This window comes from Eublepharis macularius, chromosome 1 (genome assembly GCF_028583425.1).
Source record: "Eublepharis macularius isolate TG4126 chromosome 1, MPM_Emac_v1.0, whole genome shotgun sequence".
Taxonomy (NCBI): domain Eukaryota; kingdom Metazoa; phylum Chordata; class Lepidosauria; order Squamata; family Eublepharidae; genus Eublepharis; species Eublepharis macularius.
In genome coordinates this window covers 86,134,714-86,160,713 of record NC_072790.1, presented here as the reverse complement: position 1 = coordinate 86,160,713, position 26,000 = coordinate 86,134,714, and positions in this window count along the sequence as shown.

The following is a 26,000-nucleotide window of genomic DNA, read 5'->3' as shown; positions in this document are numbered from 1 at the left end:
AACCCATATAGATGTGTTTAAATTAGTTGGGTTGCTGCAACTTAGAGATTTTTTTGGACTTTCTTTACTCAGTTCTACACGTGAGCAAATTTAATGATTCGTTTGCACGAAGGGATTTGTTGAGTAGAGAAGCTTGGTGGATACCCAGGTTGCAATCAGTGGAACCTAACGGACTTAACATTAACTGTGATTTATCAGCATACTTGTGATGACTTTTGACATGGGTTCTGGCCCTTTAATATTTCTTTGATATATGATGATTTAAGAAACGCCCTGAGTTATGCTGCGCACACGCCATTGAGCGAGCAGCCATTGTGCTTAGAAACTTGGTGTGACTTATCTTGATCAGTTTTTGTAAGTATACCTTGTATCTTTGGGATTTTATTACTTTCTTAATTATATTGTTAACAAAATGCATATTATTTTCCACAGTTGTAACTGCCAGGAAGAAGGGGATATCAGAAACGGGATTCCTCGCATGCAAACCCATTGCAGTTACTACCTATTGGAATATGGGATAATTAAATCCTTGCAAGCTCATAGCTGCTATGAATACAATTTGGGCTGTCACCTATTAAGTCTAAACTTTTGTTGCAAGCTCTCAGATGCTTTTGATATAATTTCTGGACTCTATACATTGTACTCCGTGGTATATGAGGGTACAGTTGGTCGTTGCAAGCATTTGCGCTTCTAATTATATATTGCGTAGCACGTTTGCACTTTGTAATTTTTTGTACATTGTATGATGCTTCTTCTTGTGACCGCACTGTACTTCCTAGGAACTGTATGTAGCCAGCTTTATAACCACTTAGAGTTTATGCTGAATTTTCTATTAACTTGATAAAAAATCTATTTGATATATAGTGGATCAATGTACCTTTAAATTGCTCTAGTTAATAGGTCACGGTTTCTTTTTTGTTTAGTGGATATGTTGTTCCGTGACTCTTTCTATTTTGGGTGCTTACAAAGCTTAGCTGCAAGAAAAGGGTGAGACAGATGCTCACCTATACGGTCTTACAGCAGCTGACTGGTGTTCCAAGATGGCTGCTGGAGTTGTTGCAGTTAGTGTCTCTGGGACCTCGAGGAATGAGTTTGTGGTTAGGGATAGGCACAGCTGTGTCGTGCTGGCAAATGATACAGCAAAAACTGAAAGTGACATCATTACATTGGTCTTGAGTCTTAGTGAGAAAGGTGGAATGATGATGATGATGATGGTGATGATGATACAACATCAGGGTGATGTTCTAGGATTCACCCAAAACTCTATGATTAATTGCCGGTGTGGCACTGGCACCACCTCATCCCCCCCATTTTTCTTCCACCAGCCTGGGAAGCAAGAACAATATGGCAGGTTCCCCCCAGTTTCCCCTGCCCCATTCCTTCGGCAACAACCATCTCCCCTCCCCTGGGTTACTGAGACATCTTCAGTTTTGTTTTTTACTTTTAAATCAGCAATTGTATGTTGTTATAGCAATGTAATGTTATAGGAATATTTTAACAGGTTTTCTGAATTTCCAGATTTTAGTTGGTTTTTTTGTTTGTTTAAAAAAAAAAGGTCTCTATATCTTTTCATTTTTGAAAAATGCCTTTCTCTGCAATGAAAGGTGTTAGATACTTCCTGTTTTAAAAAAATAAAAGCTGGGGATTCAAAGAACACGAGGCATAGATTATTATAATGTTATATTGATATAAGAATATTTAATTGCAGATTTTAAAAAACAAAAAGCCTCCTGGTAGTGAGTGGAGGCAACGGTCACCACAGGGGCAAGGTCAAGGAAAACAGGAACCATATGCCTGGAATAATCCTAACTTTCTTACCCACACAGCAGCCACCAGGCTTTACTGTGATCTTTCCCCAAATTCCAGAGCAAATAAAGTTTGAGAAAAACCTAGGAACTCCACAAAATGTACAAATGTACCATGATGCTGTGGAGAAGCAGGGAAAAATCTTCCTACCCAACAGCATTAAACCCAGTGCAAGTCATTTACATGGAAATGGTTTCGGATTGGTTAGTATTATAACCTCTATATTTGAGGTTCAAACGACAAGATCCATAAAACATCTGTGACTAAATCTTACAATTTATGTTTAAACTTTAAAGACTCCTAGCCATTGATTTGTTTGCTCAGTACACCTCTTCCCCCAGCATAGGGTTGCCAGGCAATAGCTGGTAATCTCTGGGTGAAACTGGAGGGTAGGACCTAATGTGACAGTGGCAGCCCAGCATGCTTATGTCACTTCCAGTAACAAATAGAAGTGAAGTCTGTGAACACTGTAGCAAAAACTGTATGGTTTTACCATACAGCATTGACATGCAATCCCTTCCCTCCACCATTTCCAGCTGCTAGTGCCTAAGGTTCCCAGCAGGCAAAGATTCAGGATGCCAGGAGACCCAGCTTCTGTTAACCCTATTAAGGGTAGAGGTCAATTATTTTCCCCTAGCAGTGCTTCGAAAGAGGGGAACAATTTCTATTAGATGAATTGTGTAAGGGGGAGGATTAAGCTTTCTCCTGCCCTGGCACCATAGTGCTTATCCAAACTGGGAAGCCATGTAGTGGTTTTTTAAGGGTTTAATGTGTTGGCAGATATGATCACAGAATATCCTGTGTAATGTATGGTTTAGCAGACAGAGAACTGGAGCTGAGAGATAATGATTTGCCTGAGGATATCTCATGAGTTCATAGATGTTAAGATTTGATCTAGACAGTTTCTGGTCCATGGCACATGCTTCTATCCTTTGTGCCTCATCAGCTTTCAAGTACACTAAGATGTGCATGGTTTGGGTTACTGCCTAATACAATTTGGGAAGTAGAGGATATCAGCTTCAGTGCAGAGGACCAAACTAAGGGCATTATATCCATTCCAGCCCTTTGTTGTAGTCTGATTGTAATGTAGCTTTTGAAAGATATAGTGAGTGAGGAAGGAAATAGATTATTAAACTCAATTGTTCTTTTATCCAGTCTGGTCCACATTGTCTTATATCCCACAACAAGAACATACATTTTACAACTCATACATTTTTGCTATTATTTCATTTTCACTACAGATATTGTAAGCTATTTTGAGATTGCAGGAAATGTGCTTGTCTTCCCCTGGGGACCACTGGGGGGAAATCTACCAAACAATTCTAATTTTCTTTCCTTGGTAACAAGATCTTCCCATTTTATCTTGCTGCATAAAAAAAAATACTGGCTTAATTTGTTTGTGTCTTTTCCCCCCTCCTCTCGCAAAATGCATATTAGGTCCAACTTCTGTGTTCATAGTGAATGTCTCTAAAACCACTTCAATGATATCATTTGGCCATTTAAATGTTGTTGTTATTATTGACATTTGTAAAACACTTTTTGTAAAACAGCTTTCCAGAGTTTTTCATAAATCACTTTTAATCCCAATTAATTAATTAAAACATACTTCTTTACAATTTACCACTTGTGCGCTAGATTTTTTTCAGGGCCAGAGACAGAAATCTCAACTCTTCAGCCATCATAGGATTTTGATAAAAAGTAGAACCTTCCAACTTTTCTCTCTCTTGCTTCAGAAGGTTTTAAATATTTTTGATTGGATCCTTGACTAAGCTTCTGATGAAATGAAAGATCATTATAATTTCATAGGGCCAGGTAGAATATCCATGTATGAACATGGTGGTGGAAAGTTATGTCAAGTTGCAGATAACTTACGGCAACCCCTTGAAGGGGTTTTCAAGGCAAGAGGCAAAAAGAGGAGATTTACCATTGCCTGCTTCTGCATAGCAACCCTGGACTTTCTTGGTGAGCTGCCATCCAAGCACTAACCTGGACTGATCCTGTTTAGCTTCCAAGATCTAATAAGGGTCATTGTGAAATATTTCAACAAAAGAGCTTTTAAGGGAAACTTCAATGAGAGCTTCAATCCGTATGCAGATTGGTGGTGGACTCAACAAGGACTAAAGAAGGGTAGCTCACTGCAAAAAGTAAACTGTCCCTTCTTAAAGGTCCTTTTAATGAAATTAATTATATGTATTGTCGAAGGCTTTCACTGCCGGAGAACGATGGTTGTTGTGGGTTTTCTGGGCTGTATTGCCGTGGTCTTGGCATTGTAGTTCCTGACGTTTCGCCAGCAGCTGTGGCTGGCATCTTCAGAGGTGTAGCGCCAAAAGACAGAGATCTCTCAGTGTCACAGTTTGGAAAAGATGTTGGCAGGTCATTTATATCTACTCAGGAGGGGTGGGGTTGAGCTGAGTCATCCTGTAAGAGTTTCCCAGGGTGTGGAATGCTAATGGCGGGAGGCTTCACTGTATCCTGAGGAGGTTCTTTTGCATATGGATTGCAAAAGCACATCAAGCACCAATCCATATGCAAAAGAACCTCCTCAGGATACAGTGAAACCTCCCGCCATTAGCATTCCACACCCTGGGAAACTCTTACAGGATGACTCAGCTCAACCCCACCCCTCCTGAATAGATATAAATGACCTGCCAACATCTTTTCCACACTGTGACACTGAGAGATCTCTGTCTTTTGGCGCTACACCTCTGAAGATGCCAGCCACAGCTGCTGGCGAAACGTCAGGAACTACAATGCCAAGACCACGGCAATACAGCCCGGAAAACCCACAACAACCATCGAAATTAATTATACTTTGCTAATTCATCAGCTTGTCCATGTACTGTGACTGGATTGTTTGTTCTTTTCATCTGTACCTCTCTTTGTAACAATTCCCCTTCCTTTTTCAGTTTGTAGCTTATATGTGAGTGTGGTGCTATGTTCTTATATCTGAACAGCCTACAAGTAGAGAATTAAGTGATCCAGCCTACACATGTCTTTGAGTATAATGTGCTGTCAAGTCGCCTCTGAATTCTGGTGTCCCTGTGAATAATTGCCCTCCAAAGCACCCTATCATTAACATCTTTACTCAGGTCTGGCAAACTGAGATCATGGCTTCTTTTATTATTTTTTAATTTTTTAATGTCATTTATAGTCCACTTTTCTCACTGAGATTTAAGGCAGATTACACAGTGTTAGTACAATCAATATCAAAGAAATTCCAATATATATGTAAAGACATTCCAATATACATGTTATGGGTATATACATGCAATTTTGCAAGATTTAAAGAAAGAAAAAGAAAAGAAAAGAAAGATTTAACAATGTTGAAACAGAACATAAGCAAATTCCAAGAATGATATATTAAACAACATAGGAACTGCCCAGTAGGATCATACTTATAGCAATAGTAATGAAGTTTGTGGTCCCTCCTTATCCCTTTACTGATGAGTTCCCTATTCCTTCACTGATGCATCTCTTGAGACCACTTCCATACAGTACAACTCTCCCATCTGGACAAAAAGCCCTCTTGAAGAATTCAGTTTTGCATTGTGTACGGAAGGTCAGGAGAGCGGGAACTTTCCTAACTTCCTCAGGTAGACTATTTCATAAAGTGGGAGCCACCAAAAAGAATGCCCATGTCTGGGCAGCTGTTGATTTTGCACACGTGCAAGGTGGCATCTGCAGAAGGCTGTGTTCAGATGAGCGAAGTTGCTATGATGGAATATAGGCAGAGAGGCAGTCCCATGATGAACCAAGGTCATGAAGAACTTTGTAGCCATCTCATATCTAGTCTTCCTCTTTTCCTAGCATTAGTTGTTTTTCTAGCATAGTACTCTTTTCCACTACTATGAGTGAATGTTTTCCAAAATGTTTTCTCACTGATAGCCTTACTCAGGTCTTACAAATTGAAGGTTGTGGCCTCCTTTGTTGAGTCAATTCATCTCATGTCGGTTTTTCCTCTTTTCCTACCGCCTTCAATTTTTCCTAGCATTCTTGTCTTTTTCAGTGTCTTGTATTCTTATGATGTGGCCATGAATGTCTGCTCAGATGTAAATCCCATTAGGATTGTTATGAGAAATTCTCTGAATTCCTCTTTACCCAGTTGCTCCCTGAATTCCAACAACTCTTTTTCCTCTTTCTAGAAATTTGGAGTTAGTTTCTAATCAATTTTTTTTTTTATCAAAGATAAATTTGAAGAGAGGAGGAGCAAAAAGGGAGGTTATGCAAAATTTCAGAATTTCATTCTGTAGATGCTCAGAGGTAAGTATTGTCTTCTGAAACATTCCTATCTTCCTGCTAAAGCAGGAATAAAGATGGGCACGAACAGAAAAAAAAATGAATATGATGTTCGTTGTTCATTGCCATCCACAAACAGGGACTCATGGACAACCATGAACATGGCCCTGTTCACGAACATGTTTGTGGTTGGTTGTTCGTGGAGGCCAGCAGGCTCTCCTCCAGCCATGATCCAAGGCAAGATACCTACTGCACCACTCCCAGAAACCTGACCAGAGCAGGCCCCAGGAAAGGTACCAATAATAAATAATAGCTTGGCCCAGAGCCTGGCAGCAGCCCTGGAACTTGAAAGGGTAGATCCCTACCGCACCACCCCCAGAAACCTCACCTGAGCAGGCAGCAGGAAAGGTACCAATAATAAATAATAGCTGAGCCCAGAGCCTGGCAGCAGCCCTGGGACTTGAAGGGGCAGATCCCTATCACACCACATACAAAGAAATTTCAAGCTCCAATGCACTCTATCAAAATGCCAACAGCAGCTGTCTCTCCCTCTCCAAAACCAGAGCTGGGAGCCCCCCTGGTCTTTGTTCCCTTATTTAACTAATGTGAAGCTCCACATTTGAAAGGAAGACCTGCCTATCAAGCTAAATTGGGCTTAGATTGGGGTTTCCAGGGCAACAGCAGGAGTTCAGAGAGAGTTCAGTCAATCCCAGCCTAAGTTGCCAAGGGAATTGATTGCAGGTGCCAGACTGTCTGGCTTGACGAACAGCAACGAACAGCAATGAAGGAGGCTTGCAATGACCACCTGTTCATTTAGAATGGGGCCTCATGAACAGCTTCTTCGCGAACAGCAGATCGTGCTATTCGTGGCTTTTTTTTGGTGTTCGTATTGCTGTTTGTGCCCATCTCTAAGCAGGACATGTATAACATAAAACAACTAGAAGAGCTGAAGTTATAAAAAGGCACTTGATTTGTCTTGGAAGAGAAATAAAAGAGAAATCTTGCTTTTAAAAGTAAGAGGAATCAATGGATATATCTAAAAAGTAGATTTCAGAAAAAGAAATTCCCTACCACATAACAACCCTAATCCCATTTTACTCAATGGGGCTTATGCCAAGAAAATGTTTTTAGGATTGCAGTCCAAATGTTTGAATGCTCAGCAATCTAAAAAGAGGGGGGAATTGTTTCACATCAAAACAGTGCTAGGTGATATTCTCCTTGATGACATGATAGGGTTTTTCTCCAATGTTGAGGGATTTTTTCATTTGAAGGATTTTTTAATGTGTAAAATATATTTGAACAGGCATTGACTATTGTGTTTTCTACAGTTCTCTAATAGACCTGCACAGCTTGTGATCCATGTCAATATAAGCAGCCCACCAGCCCCGTATGGTAGCCCACCATGAAGTTGATAAACCTCCTGTTATTGCTACTTGCCTCCAAAGAGAGTGGTTGTTAAGCATCTGGCAGGCCACAAGGCAGGTGGGATGCATTTAGCTTGGTTGTACATAAGTCGTACAGGCCCACTCCGTAGACTATATTTAGAGTACATCTCTCCCGTCCCCATTGTTCAGAGTTAGTAGATTTTTAAGCTGTACTTTAAAACATTTTTAGATTATTTATGATAAGGTTTTTTTGTATTTTATTTATAAATCATCACAACAGAAAAAAACTATGATAAGCAATCAGCTGGACAGATTCTGAGAATGTATAAAAACACAGCAAAAACTGATATTAAGTATTCCAAATAATTAGGTAGACTGTTTTATTTCCATGAACTTTGAACAGCACGTCCAGAGTTGTAAATATATTGTGATGGCAGCACTTCTACAGAACAGATTAGGCTACTCTAATGTTACTTTTGGTCTAGATTTTTATTCCGCAGAGGAAATAGTTGTAGTATATATATATTATGTTTTAAAAAGCACATTCTCCTTTATTTTAAATTATTAATTATGTCATACTTTGCTATTAATGTTCTGACTCACTACAGTACAGCCTGAAATTACTTGCTATAATTTGAAGTAATATGTTGGAACAAGCTGGTATAGAACTTAGGGCCAGTTTTTGGTACCTATTAAAGAACAGAAGTGGTTGCAAGGGCTATAAATTACAGTATAATTTTTAACTGCTATGTCAAAAAGTTGGATCAGTCCTTGCATTCAGAAGTATATAGTTTTCAAGCAAGTATGTCAATTACAGTTTCTTCAGATTTCTGAAATGCCCCTTTTCTGAGTCACTTCGGGTTTGTTGGGAGGAAAGGCAGCATAGTATAGCCTGATTTGATCAGATCTCAGAAGCTAAGCAGGGTCAGTACTTGGATAGAAGACCATCAAGAAAGTCTCTGTAGAGGAAGACAATGGCAAACCATCTCTGCTTCTCATTTGCCTTGAAAGTCCCTTGCTGGGGTTACCATAAGTCAGCTGCAACTTATAGCAAATGTGTATATCCATATGGGTTTATTAGCACTCACTTGCTCAAACTAAGAGCCAAACTACAAGTGACGCCTTACACAGGTTGGACACTTGTCAGTTTACCTCAAGTTTTGATGGGAAATGTAGGCATCCTGGTTTTACAGCTTGGCTTTCCATTACAGCTACAAGACCAGGATGCCTACATTTCCCAACAAAACTTGAGGGAAGCTGACAAGTGTCCAACTTGTGTCAGGCGTCACTTGTAGCTTAGCTCTCAATCAGAAAGTAGTAGGAAAGCATACACTTCTTCATGGTACAAATTTTAACCTGAGCCCAATTTTTGTGTGTGATTTGATTGAAGCAGTATGTGATTCTACTATGTTTTATCAACTACTAGTTCTTGCTTGTAATTATGTTGGGAAAGCCTGTTTATTACCAAAGTTTCTGGAGAATGTGATACATCTGTGTAAATCTTGTTAGCAGAGCTACATTGCTCAAAATCTCTTTGAATGTCACAATTGTTGGACAGGCTGTTCTTGATTACTCTGGTCAGGCCTGATTCAGGTATATGTGTGCACTTAAGAAGTCTTGAGTGTCTAGTTAGATTTCCTATATCAAATCATTTAACTCTTGGCCAGAGGTACACTACAGATAACATTTTAGGTTCATTACTGGGTACAGTACACAAGTAATACAATTATGGAGTCTGCTTCTCTTCTAAGCTGTAGCACAGTGGTTAAGTGGTTTGGCTGTGAATCAGCACTCTACTGGTTTAAATCCTACTACTGCCATGAGCTCAGTAGGTGGCCCTGGGTAAGCTACTCCTCTCAGCCCCAGCTCCCCAGCTGTATTGTGGGAATAATAATAACACTACCTTGTTCACCACTCTGGGTGAGGCACTAATTTGTCTAGAAGAGCAGCATATAAATGCAGTTGTTGTTGATGTTGTTGTTGTTGTTACAACATGATTACTTAATATTCTTAATAACAACTTAATCGACAGAAAATCATACCATCCTTCATAACAATACAAAAAACATTAAGGGATGTAATTACACAAGTCCAAAAAAGTATCTTACTCAAAAATAAGAAGGTCACAGACAGGGAGCTCCTTCTAAGAAGAAGTTCTCGATCTAGTTAGCCAGTCATATTTATAAGGTTTCAGAACCTTCTCTTAACAATAGCTGTCTATCCCACTTCAAAGACTCAAATTCTTGGCTAACTTATTATCTTATGACTTCATATACCAAACAAAGTTATCCATAATTTAAACATCTTCTTGAAACATATACAATAGTTGGTTCATTCTTGCTCCTTAACCAAGTCTATGTAGAATTAGTTTCTTATACAACTGCATATCTTTTGGCCTTCCACCAACATAACTACTCTCAAATAATATCGAGAATTTTATGGGAATAATATTGAAATAATTTTATGAAATTAAATATTCCTGCCATTCTCAGATATTCCCTGCACCTGGGCCTTGGTACATTGTATATATTAATATGAGTTAGACGGTTCTTCTAATCTACACATGACAATACTCTGTTGTTTTATGCCTCTCTCCAAGGTGAAGTAAACTAAAACTAAGAAGGTACACTTGGGGATACCGGACAAACCTTCGTTTGAGACTAAATTTTCCATCAGGAGAATGGAAATCCCTTGTATTCTCTCTCCCACAGCACTTCACTGATGACTATAACATGCTGCTCCCAGGGCATAGGGGACCCTGAGATATGACCTGAGGAGAGTCTGCAGTGAGGAAACGGAATATGTAGAAATTCAGTCTGGCTCCAGCCCTTGAGCTGTGGTTTTGAATTAATTATGACTGAGATTCAAGTGTCCGTATTCCGTCTCTGTTAAGTTAGAATGGGACAGAGTGTGAGCTGCATGGCATAGTGTCAGTAATCACATGCATTTGGGAACATTCATGTTGCTACTTGCATATTAATGCTAATAAATCAAGCAAGTTTTCAGCAGCAGCCAAAGCCATACATGAACTGTGCCTCAGTGTCCTGTTTTGTAGTATTACCTGGCATGCAGCGGCTGGTGGCTGAGACTTGCTCAGCTACCAAAAGACAGCCTCTTTTTAACAATTTGTACGGTCCATACAACAGGAGTATGAACAAAAAGATTCTGAGGGCCATTTGAAAACTGGCCAAATTGAGCATAATTATGTGTATGGGTGATAGTTGGCTATCTCATTGCCTGGTTAGTAGGGCTGCCTGATCACTATGATTATTAATAAAGAAATGGATTCAATTTTAAATTTAACCTCTGGGTCTATGTTTTTATTTGGGCTTTCAAAATCATCAGTGAAATATGTTTATTCACTCTTTCTCATCCATTATAGTACATTATTACTGAAATGCCAGATACATTTCCTGTATAAGTAACAGTTGCTTTCATTGGCATAAATCCTTCCTTTATCTCCTTTTGGGGTAAAAATGAGAAAGCTCATTGCTACAGTTCAAGTTTGTAATGAATAAAAGAGTCCAAAATGTTCTTGAATACATAAACTGTGTCAAGGATTAATCCACACTTTCATGGCCAACTCTAAAGTTTTTAGGGGGGGAGGGGGTTAAAAAAATAAGTTAAGTATCTTCTTGTCCAACAGAGAACAATCTCCTAGCACTAAGATTATTTGCTGATCCCAGTAGCACAAAAACACCAGCAGCCTACCACATGCTTACCTCAGGAAGCTCTGTGTGCCATGATGTCACCAAGCACAGAAAATTCTGGTAGGCAAGGCAATGTATATTACCTGTTTAGTAATGACAACATCATCACAGCTGCAGGTACTTCACTGTGCAAAGATGGCCAACAAGTCCTGCTGAAACATCTTTCATATCCTCATACAAATGGTCAGTGTTCTAACTTTAGTAGCTTTACAGTGTAACCATTCATGGACTATTCAGCTGCAGTAGACTGCTTTTTGTTTTCCATGCCGTCATTTGGCTTGTAACTGCAGTTAGACTATGAGAACGGTTTGGTAATGGATCATTAATTGAGCATGGCTTTTACAAATGGAAAGACTACATATACTAAAGACCATAGCTGGAGGCAGAGACATCTTCCAACAAGTTACTTTGCCTTCACAATGGGAAAAAAAGGATGTATTTCAAATGTTTTCTCAGTTTCATAGTTTAAAGCTGAGTCTGGGGAAAGAAAATATATTTCTAAATGTCTGAAAGACTAAGTATTTGGTACAAATACACTGCCATAACCACCCAGCCTCCATTCAGGTAGGGGGCTATATTCCAGACTAGACTGTGTATGTAGAAAGCATTTTTTGCAGCTGCCTTAACTTGCTTTACCCACAGTAATGTTGGATCCAATATAATCCCTAGGCTCTTAAGTGAATTTGCTAGGGTCAGACAAGCTCCATTAAAAGTGGGGAGTACAATGTCCTTTAAAATTTCTGCTTCCCAACTAGGATCATTTCCATCTTGTCTAGGTTCAGTTTCAATTTGTTTGCTTTCAACCATCAGGCAGTGACCCAACCATCAGACAGCGACCCAATCCTGAGTGATTTGTACAGTGAGACGTAGAGCTGGGTGTCATCCCATATTGATGGCATCCAATTCTGTAGCTACAAATAAGTTCTCCTAAAGGCTTTACATAGAAGTTGAATAACAAGGGGGATAAGAATGTGCCCTGTGGAACTTTGCAAGATAATTTCCATAGCTGGTCTTGAACAGCAACGCTTTTGAGTCCATTCCATGAGAAACATTTTAAACCAGTCCAAGACACATCCCACTTCTGCTTCTAAATGCCTCAGCAAAATTGTATTGAAAGCATCAGACAGATCCAGGAGGAAGAACAAAGAAGCATGGCCTTTGTCTACATTCAGGCAGAAATCATCAATTAAAGCCACCAGAGCTGTCTCTGTCCCATAGTCTGACCTGAATCCAAATTGAAAAGGGTCCAAAGTACCAGATCCACAGGAGTTAGCCATGTTAGTCTGTAGCTGCAAAACAGTAAAGAGTCCAGTAGCACCTTTAAGACTAACCAACTTTATTGTAGCATAAGCTTTTGAGATGCATGCATCTGCTGAAGGGAACTGTGGCTCTTGAAAGTTTATGCTACAATAAAGTTGGTTAGTCTTAAAGGTGCTACTGGACTCTTTACTATTTTCCAAAGTACCAGAGTTAACCAAAAAGACCTGGAGTTGGTCAGCTACTGCTCTATAACAACAACAGTAACTGTACTTATATATCATTCTTCTAGACAAATTAGTGGAGAACAAAGTCAGTGTTATCATTATCCTCACAATACAGCTAGAGAGATGGGACTGAGAAGATGGCTTATCCAAGGCCACCTGCTCAGCTCATGGCAGTAGTGGGATTCAAACCAGCAGAGTGCTGATTTGCATCCCAACCACTTAACCACCCTGCTACAGCAGCTGTCTTAATTACTCTACCAGAAAGGGCAGATAAGAGCCAGTTTTAGCATTTCTTCAACTCTGTATTGGATTTTTGCTAGTTTTAAATCTTTGCAAATTCGTATTTATATGGCCTATTGCACTGTTTATTGAAATATCTTTCAAATTGATTATACTGACTCACACTGTGTAATCCGCCTTGAGGCTCAGTGAGAAAAGTGGGCTATAAATAATGTAAATAATTAAATAAATAAAATTGAGTTCAGACATATCCTTAAAAGTGCTATGTATGAAGTGCTTTGTGCTTAACACTGATTGAATTATGCCCCTATTTTTCTTCTTTGCAAAGAAATTCAAGGTATCAGCTATTACATTCAAAGGCCTTCATGGCCTTGGTCCCTCATATCTGCAAGACCACCTTTATCCCTATGCTCCAACTGCTGTGGCAGCTTCAATCATCTGCAGGTGGCATTCTGCATATGAACAAGCTCAACAAGTGAGTTATACCCTCAAGTGAATTATACGTGGGAGTTATACCAAGTGAGTTATACCTTCTCCAATCCAAGGCCCCCAGGAAACTCCCACTCAACACAATTAGAGCCACCGGTTGACGGCCCAGTGTACAGAAGGTTGTTTTTGACGGCAGCCGCCAGGCCTGGTGGCCACAGGGAGGCAGCGATGAGCCACCTCCCCTTTAGGGGGCGAAGGGTCTGTCCGCTCACCGGCAGCACCCCCCATGTGCCCGCCCGCCAGGCCAAAGAGGAGCACGCTGGTATTCCTGGCATGGGTGAGAGAGGACATGTCATTCGGACGGGGACCTGATCCCCCAGCAAGCAAGGGTCCTCACCCAAGCGTCCCACTGAGGAACAGTGCTACAGCAGCCGACAGCAACCACCTTCCTGCCTTGCCGGAAAGGACGGGAGGGAGAGGAGATGTCATTTGGAGGGGAAGTGGGAAGATCCACCAACAGCTGTGAGGCCTCTTCCGAAGCTCCCACTGAGCTACTCTGTGGTGGCAGCTGACAGTACCCACCTTCCTGCCTTGCCAGAAAGGACGGGAGGGAGAGGACCTGTCATGTGGGGGTAAGTGGGAAGATCCCCCTGCAACCACCAGTCCAAAGTGGAGTGTGCTGGTATTCCCAGCGCAGGCCGGAAGAAGGGTGATGATGGTGGCCGCAGGGCCTGGCGGCCATGGGGAGGTGGCAAGAAGCCACCTCCCCTTTATGGGGTGGGGGGTCTGTCTGCTTGCCAGCGACACCCCCCATGGAAGGACAGGAGGGAGAGGAGATGTTGTTTGGAGGGGTCGGAGTGCTCCAGAGAGGGACAGGTAGAAAGAGGGTCTGTGAAGTCGGAAGATCCTAACAGCCATGAGGCCTCCTCCAAGGATCCCACTGAGGAACTCTGCGGCAGCAGCCAGCATCAACCACCTTCTTGCCTTTGCAGAAAGTATGGAATAGGACAGGACTGGAGAGGTCGTTGGGAGGGAACTCAGTGTTCCGCAGAGGGCGAGGTGAGAAGAGGGACCTTGTACTTGTGTGGGAAAGGAGGGCCGAGCCCGAGGCTTCCTGGCCGCATTGCACAGCAGAACTGGGACAGAGGGATCCCACATCCCCCCTGAAGGAGTGCGCAGACTGCTGTGGCAGAGGCTTGTCTGCTCCCCCTTTGTCACAGTGGAGGCTGTCGCCAGCATCACTTACCTTCCTGCCTTCGCAGAAAGGACGTGAGTGGTTGTGGCAGCATTGCCCATTCACCCCTTCTCTGGAAACGGAGCACCACTCTGCGGAGCTCCTTTTTCCAGTGCTGCATCTCACCCACCTGCATGGCAATGCTGCCCTTGACGCGGGGGTCACAGAGGGAGGCCAGTTGGTATGGCGCCTCGCAGCGTAGAGGATGCAGGCATTCAGCGACACAGGCCTGGATCCTCTGGACAAATTCCCGGACCCTGGGAAGCAGCTCTTGCCCTTGCTGGAGCTCCTGGGCCAGAAACTGGTCTAGGCCATGGATCAGAGGGAGGACCTGACCCAGGCTGGCCTGGTAGGAGCACAAGAGCTCAGTGGCATCCTTGAAGGGTTTCAGGATCTGGGATATCTGGGCAAGGACTCTCCAGTCCATGAAGCTGAGGCTCAACTCCTCTCCCCTCCTCAGCACATCCGAAGAGGACAGGATGTCTTCCAACATGCCTTTCTGCTCCACCAGATGACATATCATGTCGTAGGTGGAGTTCCAGCAGATGGGCAGGTTCCTGGAAGAGGAAATGTAAGGAAAAGCTGTACTGTAGAATGTAAGGGCTGTACTGTAAGGAAAGAAAAATGCTTTGGTTAAGGGATACGGGCTGTGTGGGCTATACTACTGTGTATCTACTGGGTAGCTTCTGCATCATTTAATATTCTGTGTCTAATTGCTTATGTTTTGTTTTAGCATAGTTTCAATTCTGTATTGGATTTCTGTTTGTATTCAAATTTCTGCTATTCATACCCTATCTCACTGTTATTACATGTCTGAGCCATTGATAGTATTGACTCATACTGTGTGATCCACCTTGAGTCTTTGTCAGAAAGATGGACTATAAATAATGTAAATAAAAAATAATAATAAAGTACAGCATTTAAAAATTCTGCTGAGGGATACGACGCACTCCTGAACTTTCTGGCACTGAACACAACTGAGGAAATCATTACATACAAGCAATATATTTTGAAACTACACTAGGAGTATGAACTGGAAAAGTATCATTTCAATTCCATATAATAATTTAAGAAAGATAAATCATATTGTTTTTAACAATTCTCAAAAATATTGTTGTATTGTGTTGGGTTCCATTTCTGTTCAGGTTGAATATCTACCCACAGACATTATATTTCTGACAATTAATTCATGATATTAAAAATTTTGGGAGTCATTCCAGGAAGACTTTGACTGCTTCAGATATAGCATACCTGACCCAATGCTGGGTAAGTCAGACAATGTTTATGATTGGCAATATCCAACTACACGCTGCTAAACTACATATATCCATCTAAGTAATCTTATGGAAAAAGTAGTGAGTTTTTAAATATATTTTAATGTGCCACCCCATTTCCTCCCTTGTTTAAAAAAAATGCTGCCATAACCTCAAGATCCATATGTTTTCAAATATCATAAAGATAAGTAGATAGTGGTAAAATATCATTATGACAATATTATAGTGTCAACTTCACTAGCAGAGACTACCTTGTAAAATGGGTGGATGCTATGGAGCTAATCAGCAGCATATGCCGACTGTGGTAGCTTGGTATATAAATATCATTGTACTCAGTGAGTCATCACAAACATGTTACGTTGCTTGGTAAGGGAAACAAACCTTTCCTCTTTCACCACCTCTCCATTCCATTCCTCCATTTCCTCCAGTTGCGTGGACTTGCAGGGGTTACATCACTTTCTCCTGTATCCCCTTCCCCACACTGTTTCCTCCTCCTGGCAGTCTCCATATGCTCACCTTTCTCTAAAGTCTTTTCTTCAAACCCTCTAAACAACTTATCATTTAACTCCGTTACCACCAAAAAATGGCAGCCTCCTCTCTCTCTGAACAATTAGAATTCTGAAACTGAGAGCCAAGCTACAAGTGACACCTTACACAGGTTGGACACTTGTCAGCTTACCTCAAGTTTTGATGGGAAATGTAGGCATCCTGGTTTTACAGCTTGGCTCTCCGTTACAGCTGCAAGACCAGGATGCCTTCATTTCCCATCAAAACTTGAGGGAAACTGACAAGTGTCCAACCTGTGTCAGGTGTCACTTGTAGCTTGGCTCTGAGGCAGCTTCCCTGTAAGATGGAGCTTTGTAGGGGTTTTGAGCATAAGGGCTAAGGCAACAGTTCCTTCTACCCACCCTTTCGGTCTCTGCTTTTCTTGTGCCAGGTCCAAAGATATTTTTTTAAAAAATATGTCAGGTTTAAATTGTTTATACTTTGCTTCAGATTGGTTGAACTCTCTTTCAGATCTTTGCTTGTTTTCAGATTTCTGCAATCTAAGCTCTTCTACATATTTTATGGGATGTTCCATTCTGTTGATTATATTTAACCTACATTGCGTAATTCACCTTGAATTTCAGTGAGAAAGGTGGTCTATAAATAACATAAATGAATGAATAAATAAATAAAAATATTCCTTCTTAGCAGTGTAGTACAGCAGAATTGGCTGTTCATGCATGTGCCTCCTCACACAGCCCACTTCAGTTCTATTCCTCCTCACCCTCGCTGAACTCCTGGTATATTTGGAAGGGAACTGGTTACATAGTTTGCTTCTCTTCACCCCAGTGGTATCCATAATGGCCTCTTTTCTGTAACTGTTTTTAACCTCTGGAGCTCAAGGGGCTGCAGACTTACTTTTTAAAATGAGAGCTTAGAATTCAGAGAACCTGGTGGATCCTGGCAATGTAATGTTAGTTTGCATAAGCACAACAGCAATCTCTGATTTTTTTTAAAAAAAATCCCTAAAATAGTCCTAGAACGCAACCATAAATCAGTCACAAATCATATAAATCAACCATAAATAAAGATGTTGTTGTTTTAATACTAGCATTCAGTATTTCTCTAGGGAGTCATTCAGTGTGAGTTCAGCAGACCTGGAGATGGGCTCCCTTCTAATTGGCGCAGTCAAACAAGGCAAGTTTGATTGTCATGTTTGTTTTACATGAAATTCACAGTATCTGCACTAGGCTCATGGTGGGGGGAGTAATGCTTCACATGGCATAATAGTATGTGGAAGGGTGCTGGTTGCATCAAACGTGCATGACAGTTAGTCGAGTACTCAGCTTATTTAATGCCTAAAAATGTCTAGTCATTACCTAAACTTTCTTTTATGGATGAATATTTCTACCTACTCTATTAATGTTCCCGCGAGCAGTGGCCCCATCATCTTAAAAAGATCAGACTCTCAGGGGCACTTTGGGGGGGTGACCACCCCCGGGTCCTGTCCAAAACTGCTTCTATTTTTGCTAAGATCCATTTCAGGCAATCAGAAACATTGAAGAGACATTTGCAAGTGTTTGATGGAATGCTCACAAAATTCACACACATATGCATACATACACAAAATACACATAGAGTTTTCCCTCCCCATCAGTTTTCTTGCCTCCAGATACAAGTCTGGGAAGAATAACCTTCCATTGACAGATCTTTGAAAGAGGATAGGCTCTGAATAGGGAAATTTCTATAATTGCTCATCCTAACCTTCCCCACCATGACTTTCTGCCAAGTTTGATGAGAAATGATATTTTCATGTACTTCTGAACAGAATCAGGCCAAGCAAACTACCATTTCCCCCAACCCTAGCATTCAGTAAGTTATGAGCTTGAGCCAGCACTACCTACCAACCATTCGCCTGTATGATAACGTCTGCCAACAGTGCTGATGCGAATCCACTTGAAATAGTACTCATTCTAAATTACAAACAGAATCTGCAATCTAACCATATTATGTGCTCAATGCAAATGAATACAAACAATAAAGACAGGGAAAGTTCAATTTTCAAAATATTTATTGTAAAGATTGCAGCATCATAATTGTGAGATACTGGAGAAGATAGTCATCTATGGAGATAACTTCCCAATACTGAGATAGCCATTGTACAACTATTGTACAATCAACTCAGCAAATGCAGATAGCAATTTCTGTCTCTCGAGGTTTAAAAGATGGGCTAGAAATGCATGAACCAAGAGCCTGTGGTATGTTTAATTGCATAGTGATGTCTTGCTGCCCTCACACTGTTGATCATAGTATCAAATTTCTTAGCAGCTCTTGTTTGATGTGAAAACCATTTCTCTTATTATTCCTCCTGAGATCTGGCTCACTTTAGTGTAGGTTTTCCCCCTAAAGTGCAGCAAAGTGGGATGAGTCTCCAACTGCTAAGTAACTACACTTACAAAGATTCCCATCCTCTGTTCCAAAAATATTTTGTAATAACTAGTAATATTTTGTAATAACTAGAGACACAGTTGCAGACAAACAAAGGCTTTGTTTTTAAATGGTTCTGATGATGTGTGGCTGAAGGTAGAGCGTGTATAAGCCATAGCACCACTCTTATTGTCAAATTGTGTAAGTTAGGGCAAAAGGCTTTATCTTTGTGCCTCAGTTCCACGAACTGTATATTGGAAGTGATGATATTTGTGCTCCTCGGAGATACATAGCTAAAAAGTATTATTAGATAAATTTATTGCAGACATTTAGCTATCTCCATTCCAGTACAAGAGATCTTTTGTCTTTATTGATTGTGTGAAAAGTCACTTTGTTTTTGATGAAACTTCCAAGCTTTGTGAACAATCAGATTTTTTTTTTTTGCCTTCAATTTTTTGGCAGAAGGATTCCGCCACCCATATAATGTTTGTTACAACTGAAATGGATAAAGTTAGTTCTATACATTAGTGTTAATGTCTCCATACTTCAGGTTTAAAACCATGTGGGAGGTTCAATATAACAACATTCTAGATTTGCTTCATTATCATTCACAAAACTTGCTGTTTTCCCTGTGGCTTCAGGAACTATGGCCGATTCCAGATGGCCAGAAATTGCGGTTTTTCTGCGGAAATAATCGCTTACCGGCCACACGTTCACTTTCGTCTCCATCCGCTTTGTCTTGCAGCGTGCCGTGCCATCCCGCTTCCGGATGTTCGCACGGCCAACTGAGGTACCCGGGATTGGTTGTTTCCTCCCCATCACAGTTGACGTCGGGGACCTTCATTGGTTCGCATTTCAGTTTTTTTTAAAAAAATTTTTTACGTGTTTTGCGCAAATGCGCAAATGCGCAAATGTGCAGGTATGCGAATACGCAACGTCAACTTTTGTGCATTTGTGCATTTGTGCGCATTTGCGCAGTTCAATGTGTGCAAATGTGCGACTGTGCAAATGGCGCCCGGTTTTTAAAAAAAAATTAAGGGAATATTGTTGCCGGCCGGCCGGCAAAGGAAGGAGGGAAAGGGGAGGGCCTCACCACGGCGGTGAAGTGTCCAGAAGTGTGCAAACCCGCAATACGGCGTTCACACTGTCCGCTTCTGGAGCGCAACACAGCGCCATGAACCAGAGGTAAGCAGGGACGGGACATTATGGGTTTTTACGAGTGAGGTCGCTGGAAAAGCGAAAGCACTCGCTTTATTTGTGCCCGTCTGGAATCGGAGTATTACCGTAACTGGTAGTGAGAGCAACTAAACTATGCTCTGACATGTGCTTCTGGATGCAACTTCTGCAGGTCTCAGTGAAGTTAGACATGTAGCCTAATTATAGAGGGGATCTTGGAATGAGTTATGGGGTCATGGGTCCTCAAAATTTGGATTATGGCACACAAGTCTGGAGTTCCACTCAGGCAGCACAATAGGAGAACCCTCCAATGCCGCTGTGAACCTCTTGCCTTGGGATTTATGTGTATGTGTGTGAGCCATTAAAAATTATGGCCTTTTATATTTCTTAAGTCTACACATTTCTATTTTTTTAAAAGGGTAATGCTATTTTGTGTTAAAATGATGACATTGATGAGGAAGTAACAATGCAAGAGAAGACAGGAACAGAAGGAAAAACTGGAGCAAAGAATGGCATACAGTGGCAGTAGGAGGAATAGATCAACTAATACTTTAGCCTATGTGCATTTACCTGGGAGTAAGCCACAATGAACCAAATGTAATTATTGCATTGAGGGGTGGTGGAAGCAAGCTATGTCAGGAAACCCATATGTTCAGTCCTACATTCAAGAACATCACCAAACTTACCTAAATTACAAATAACAGTGGTGAGGGAAACATTTGGAAATGGAATTCTGAAATGTGTGAATGTTAGACACATACTTTGTTTATTATTTAAAGAGATACTATTTAAAATGTAAATGTTTACTTTTACAAATAACAAATATCGATATTTTTCATTGTGTTGTTCAGATTTCCTTTCTGAATATTCTAATGTTCAACATTTCCAGTCTCAGCCAGTGGTATACTGTGTATGTTTACTCATAAATAAATTCCCATAAGCTCAACTGGACTTGCTTCCAAGTACGTTTGCATAAGTCTGCACACTATAATACTCTAATCGATTAGTGGCTGGATCCTGCAGCAAGGGGAGGAGACTTAAGAACATTCAGTCTAGATCTTAAAATTACCTACTGTACTTCTGAAAAAGTATCTTACTATATAATTGAGTAAGCGTGTTTCAGACAACTCACTTTATACCCTGGTGCACCACCAGAGGGCGCTGCCGCCAAGGAAAGCCCAGGTAACTTGATCCAGAAAACATGCCATGGTGGGAAACCCAGGCCGGGGACAGGAGCAGGTGGAAATGCCTTCCCCGTGCCTTAACCCAGTTGGTATTAGGTACAGAGAAGGTGGCAATGCCCAAGCCCACCATAACCTAGGTGATATTAGGAATGGAGAAGGTGGCATTGCCCTCCCCCCTTCAGCCAGCTTGTATTAGGAGTGGAACAGGTGGCAGTGCAAACACCCCTTCAGCCACGTGGTAATAGGAGTGGAGCAGGTGGCAATGCCAGCCCCCCACCTTAAATCAGCTGGTATTAGAAGTGGAACCCACGGGGGTTGTTAAGACTACTATGCACAGAATGCAAAAGCTTACTTTATACAGTAATCGTTTACTTGTAACTCAACATGCAAAATTCATAACATGAAAATTAATTTGTACATATTCAATGAGAGTTTACATAGAATGAACCTGCAAAGTAAATATAAGTTAACCAGTGTCCAACTCGTGTCTTCTTAAGTATCACAAACTGCACCAACATAAATGATGTCTTCTCTGAACGCGAAGCAGCAAGGGGTTAAAGTGTCCATGTATATTCCACTTCACGGCAAGTCGCTCACTCGGAAGCAAGAGACTCGCCCAAACATTATTTTACTCCCAGATGTGTGCGTTTGGGCATACAGTTCTTATTGTCTCGATCCCAATGGACCATGTCAAAATATCCCACTGGTAACAATCGGCAGCCGTTTATTCTCTAGCGCGCTAGAGTAAAATAATGGGGGTAAAATAATGTTGAGACTGACGCCCCTGATGAGGCGTTATCGAAATCTGAGCTTCAGCCGGCCCCAGATTGGGCGTGTCTCTTGCTTCCGAGTGAGCGACTTGCAGTGAAGTGGAATATACATTGACACTTTAACCCCTTGCTGCTTCGCGTTCAGAGAAGACATCATTTATGTTGGTGCAATTTGTGATACTTAAGAAGACACGAGTTGGACACTGGTTAACTTATATTTACTTTGCAGGTTCATTCTATGTAAACTCTCATTGAATATGTACAAATTAATTTTCATGTTATGAATTTTGTATGTTGAGTTACAAGTAAACGATTACTGTATAAAGTAAGCTTTTGCATTCTGTGCATAGTAGTCTTAACAACCCCTGTGGGTTTCCCTTTACATTGTTAGCAACAACGGGGGTGGCCCCTCCTTTTTTGTTGGGTATTAGAAGTGGAGCAGGTGGCAATAGCTGCCCCCCTTCAGGCAGCTGGCATGAGGAGTGGAGCAGGTGGCAATGTTCACTCCTTGTCTTAACCCAGCTGTTATTCAGAACAGAGCGGAAGGCAATGCCAGCTCCCTACCTTAACCCAGCTGATATTAGGAGCGGAGCAGGTAACAATGCCCTCCCCCCCCTTCACTCAGCTGGGATCTGAAGCAGAGCAGGTGGCTGTGCCCACTCGCTGCCTTAACCCAGCTGGTATTAGGAGCCAAGCAGGTGGCAATGCCCACCCCCACCTTAACCCAGCTGTCGTGCACAGGGCTGGGCACAGCAGGCAGGAGGCTCACTGGTACTGTAGGGCTGAACACAGCAGGCAGGAGTTCAGTATTACAGAAGACAGCAAACCAGGGTCCAGGAGTCAGGCCAGGTGTCAGGGTCAGGCTATCAGTCAGAGAGAGAGGGGCAGGCAGAAGAGTAGTCAGTAGGCAGGCCAAGGTCAAAGTCTAAGCAAGCAGTAGAGCAGAGTACACAAACGTCCAGGTAGCAGGGAGTGGCAAGCTGAGTTGCTTCCACGCTTGGTTTCCTCAGCGTCTTCCTTTATTGCTGTCCTAATGAGGTACAGCTGTTGCCTCTCCCTCGGACAGCTCAGCTCGGCGTTGTGCTTGCAGATGGCCACTCCTACGCCTCTCCAGGAGCGCTGCCTTATCTCTAAGTTTCCTCCTTTCAGCTGGCCCCAGATGCTCGGATTTCGCTCTTGCCCTGGGGGCGTCTTTGTCTCTTACAGCCTCTGTGGAGGTTTCTGGCTGTTCCTCGTCCCTGACAGTCTCTGCAGAAGCTCCAGGCTGTTCTTGCTGAATTCCCTCTGGAGCAGCAGCAGTGGTTTCTGACTGCTCCTCCTCTCCCATAGCTTCTGCAAGGGCTTCTGACTCTAGAGGATATCCTGCTGGCCCTTCCTGCTCATCTTCTGAGGAGGACTCTGAGGAGGACTCTGAGGCACTAGGTAAGGTGGCCAGTCGGGGCTGGGGCTGACTCATGACACCAGCTGATATTAGGAGCAGAGCAGTGGCAATGCCCACCCCCCTTCAGCCAGCTGGTATTAGGAGTGGAGCAGGTGCCAATGCCTGCCCCCGCATTAACCCAACTGTTATTAGGAGTGGAGCAGGTGGAAATACCCACCCCCCTTCAGGCAGCAGGCATCAGGAGTGGAGCAGGTGGCAATTCCTGCCCCTACCTTAACCAGCTGATATTAGGAGCAGAGCAGGTGGCAATGCCTGCCCCTCCTGCCTTAACCCAGCTTGTATTAGGAGCAGAGCAGGTAGCAATGCCCACCCCTAACCTAACACAGCGGATATTAGGCATGTAACAGGTGGCAATGCCCACCCCCACTTCAGCCAACTAGGATCAGGAGCAGAGCAGGTGGTAATGCCCTCCCCTGCCTTAACCCAGCTGGTATTATGAGAGAAGTAGTTGGCAATGCCCAGCCCACCTTAACCCATCTGGTATTAGGAGCAAAGCAAGTGGTAATGCCCACCCCTCCGCCTTATCACAACTGGAATTAGGAGCAGAGCAAGTGGCAATGCCCACCCCCACCTTAATGCAGCTGGTTTTAGGAGTGGAGCAGGTGGCAATGCCTACCCCCCCTCTTTATCACACCTGGCATTAGGAGTGGGGCAGGTGGCAATGCCCACCTGCTGCCTTAACCCAGCTGGTATTAGGAGCAGAGCAGGTGGCAATGCCCAGCCGTCTTTACCCAGCTGGGATAAGGAGTGGAGCAGGTGGCTATGCCTATTCGCCACCTTAACCCAGCTGGTGTTAGGAGCAGAGCAGGTGGCAATGCCCACCCCCTTTACCTAGGTGGGATCAGGAGCAGAGCATATGCCAATGCCTGCCCTCTTCACCCAGTTTGGATCAGGAGTGGAGCAGGTGCCAATGCCCGCCCAGCACCTTCAGCTGGGTGGTATCAGGCACAGAGCAGGAGACAATTTCCTTCTTCCCTTCACCCAGTTGGGATAAGAAGTGGAATAGGTGGGAATGCCCTCCCCCTTCAACCTACTGGAATAAGCCACTGAGAAGGCAGCAATTCCCACCCCATCTTCACCTTGTTGGAATCAGGCACCAGGCGGGCAGCAATCTCAACCCCCCCTTCAACCTGCCAGAATCAGGAGCAGAGAAAGTGGAAATGCCCGCGCTCCCTTCACCCAGTTGAGATCAGGAGCGGAGCGGGATTCGGTTTTGTTTTCTCCGCCATGTCGGACGCTCCTCTTCGCTGGCTCGAGAGGAAGCGGCCGAGCACCCTGTCCGGGCGGCTGATCTGCGAAGATTAGCCCCCAAAACTCCCAGTGAGAGAGGCTGGGTCCGGGACGCTGCGGGAAGAGCCCCCTGGAATCAATGCGGGGGGTTAATTGCCCGTTTGTCCCTACGGAGGCCGGCGGACGTGCGCGGCGCCTCGAGTGCTGCCGGGCCATGAGAAACGGCAAAGAGCAGAACTAGGCGAGAGCCTACAAGTAAGCGAATTCCTTCTGTTATTACAAGCGTACGTGAAGGAGAGGTGAGATCTGAAGCTAAGAAGGCTCACTCTTCCCCTTTGCTGAGTCTCAAAATTTGGTTGGCGCCCCCCCCCCCCAAATGGCAACAAAAAAACAAAGTCCTGCCCTTGGCACGTCAGTTTCGGCTGCCTTAAAGGGAGAATCGCTGGAGGAAATTGTACGGAGGGCGGTTGGGGAAGCTATAAAACCCTTTGTTGACAAGCTGAATGAAACAGATCAAAGGGTGGGCTTAATTGAGAGCGAAGTGAAAACCATCAAGGAAGCAGCGGGGGGGGGCAAAGAAGTCTGCTCGGGAAAGTGCGTCACTCGTGAAGGCTACGAATAAAGAGCTTAAACTGGTGGAGAATCAGTTGATCGGGCTACAAGTGGAACGAACACAGACAATTTTGCGCCTCCAGAATGTGAAAGAGGAGGAAAACGAGGACTTACGGGGTCTTGTCTCGGAACTATTGGCGACACCCGCGAGGGCAACTAAAGAAGAAGTTAAAAGCGCCATTTTGGAAGCCCGTCGGGCTACTTCAAAGTATGCAATGAAGCGTCAGTTGCCGCGCGAGATCATCATCGATTTTTCATCTAAGAGGATCCGGGACACTATCCTATACAATTCATACAATGCGGATTTGGACTTCTTGGGCAACAAAATTAAGATATTGAAAGACGTCCCATTTCTAGTCCGGAAAAGACGTTTTAAGTATAAAAAGTTCGCAGCTCTTCTGAGAGAACGTGGAATAAAGTACAAATGGTTATTTCCGGAAGGAATCTGGTTCACCCATAAAGATCAAGCCTTTAAGATATTATCAGAAGATCAACTAAGGGATTTTGAGGACAGGAACCCAGAATTCCAGTGCACCAAGCAAGACGAAAAGGAGAAGTCTGAGGGGGAGGGGGACGAAATGAGCACTGAGGCTGCAGTTGCGCAGAGAGAACTCCGTCCGGGACCCAGGAGGGGAAGAAAAATTTAACTTGAAATTAAATTGTAATTTGCATTTAGTAAGGTCAACCACTCCATCAATATAATATAAAGCTTTAACTTTTGAATAATGGCAGTATGAAGGGAAAACAGAAATGTAGTGTTTAGTGTTTAGTGTTTGTAGGGTACCTTCCCCTTTTTTCCACCCCTCCCTCCCTCTCTCTTTTTTCTCTCCTCTTTCCTATCCCTTGTGTTATTGTAGTCTTTTGTAGTTACTGTTC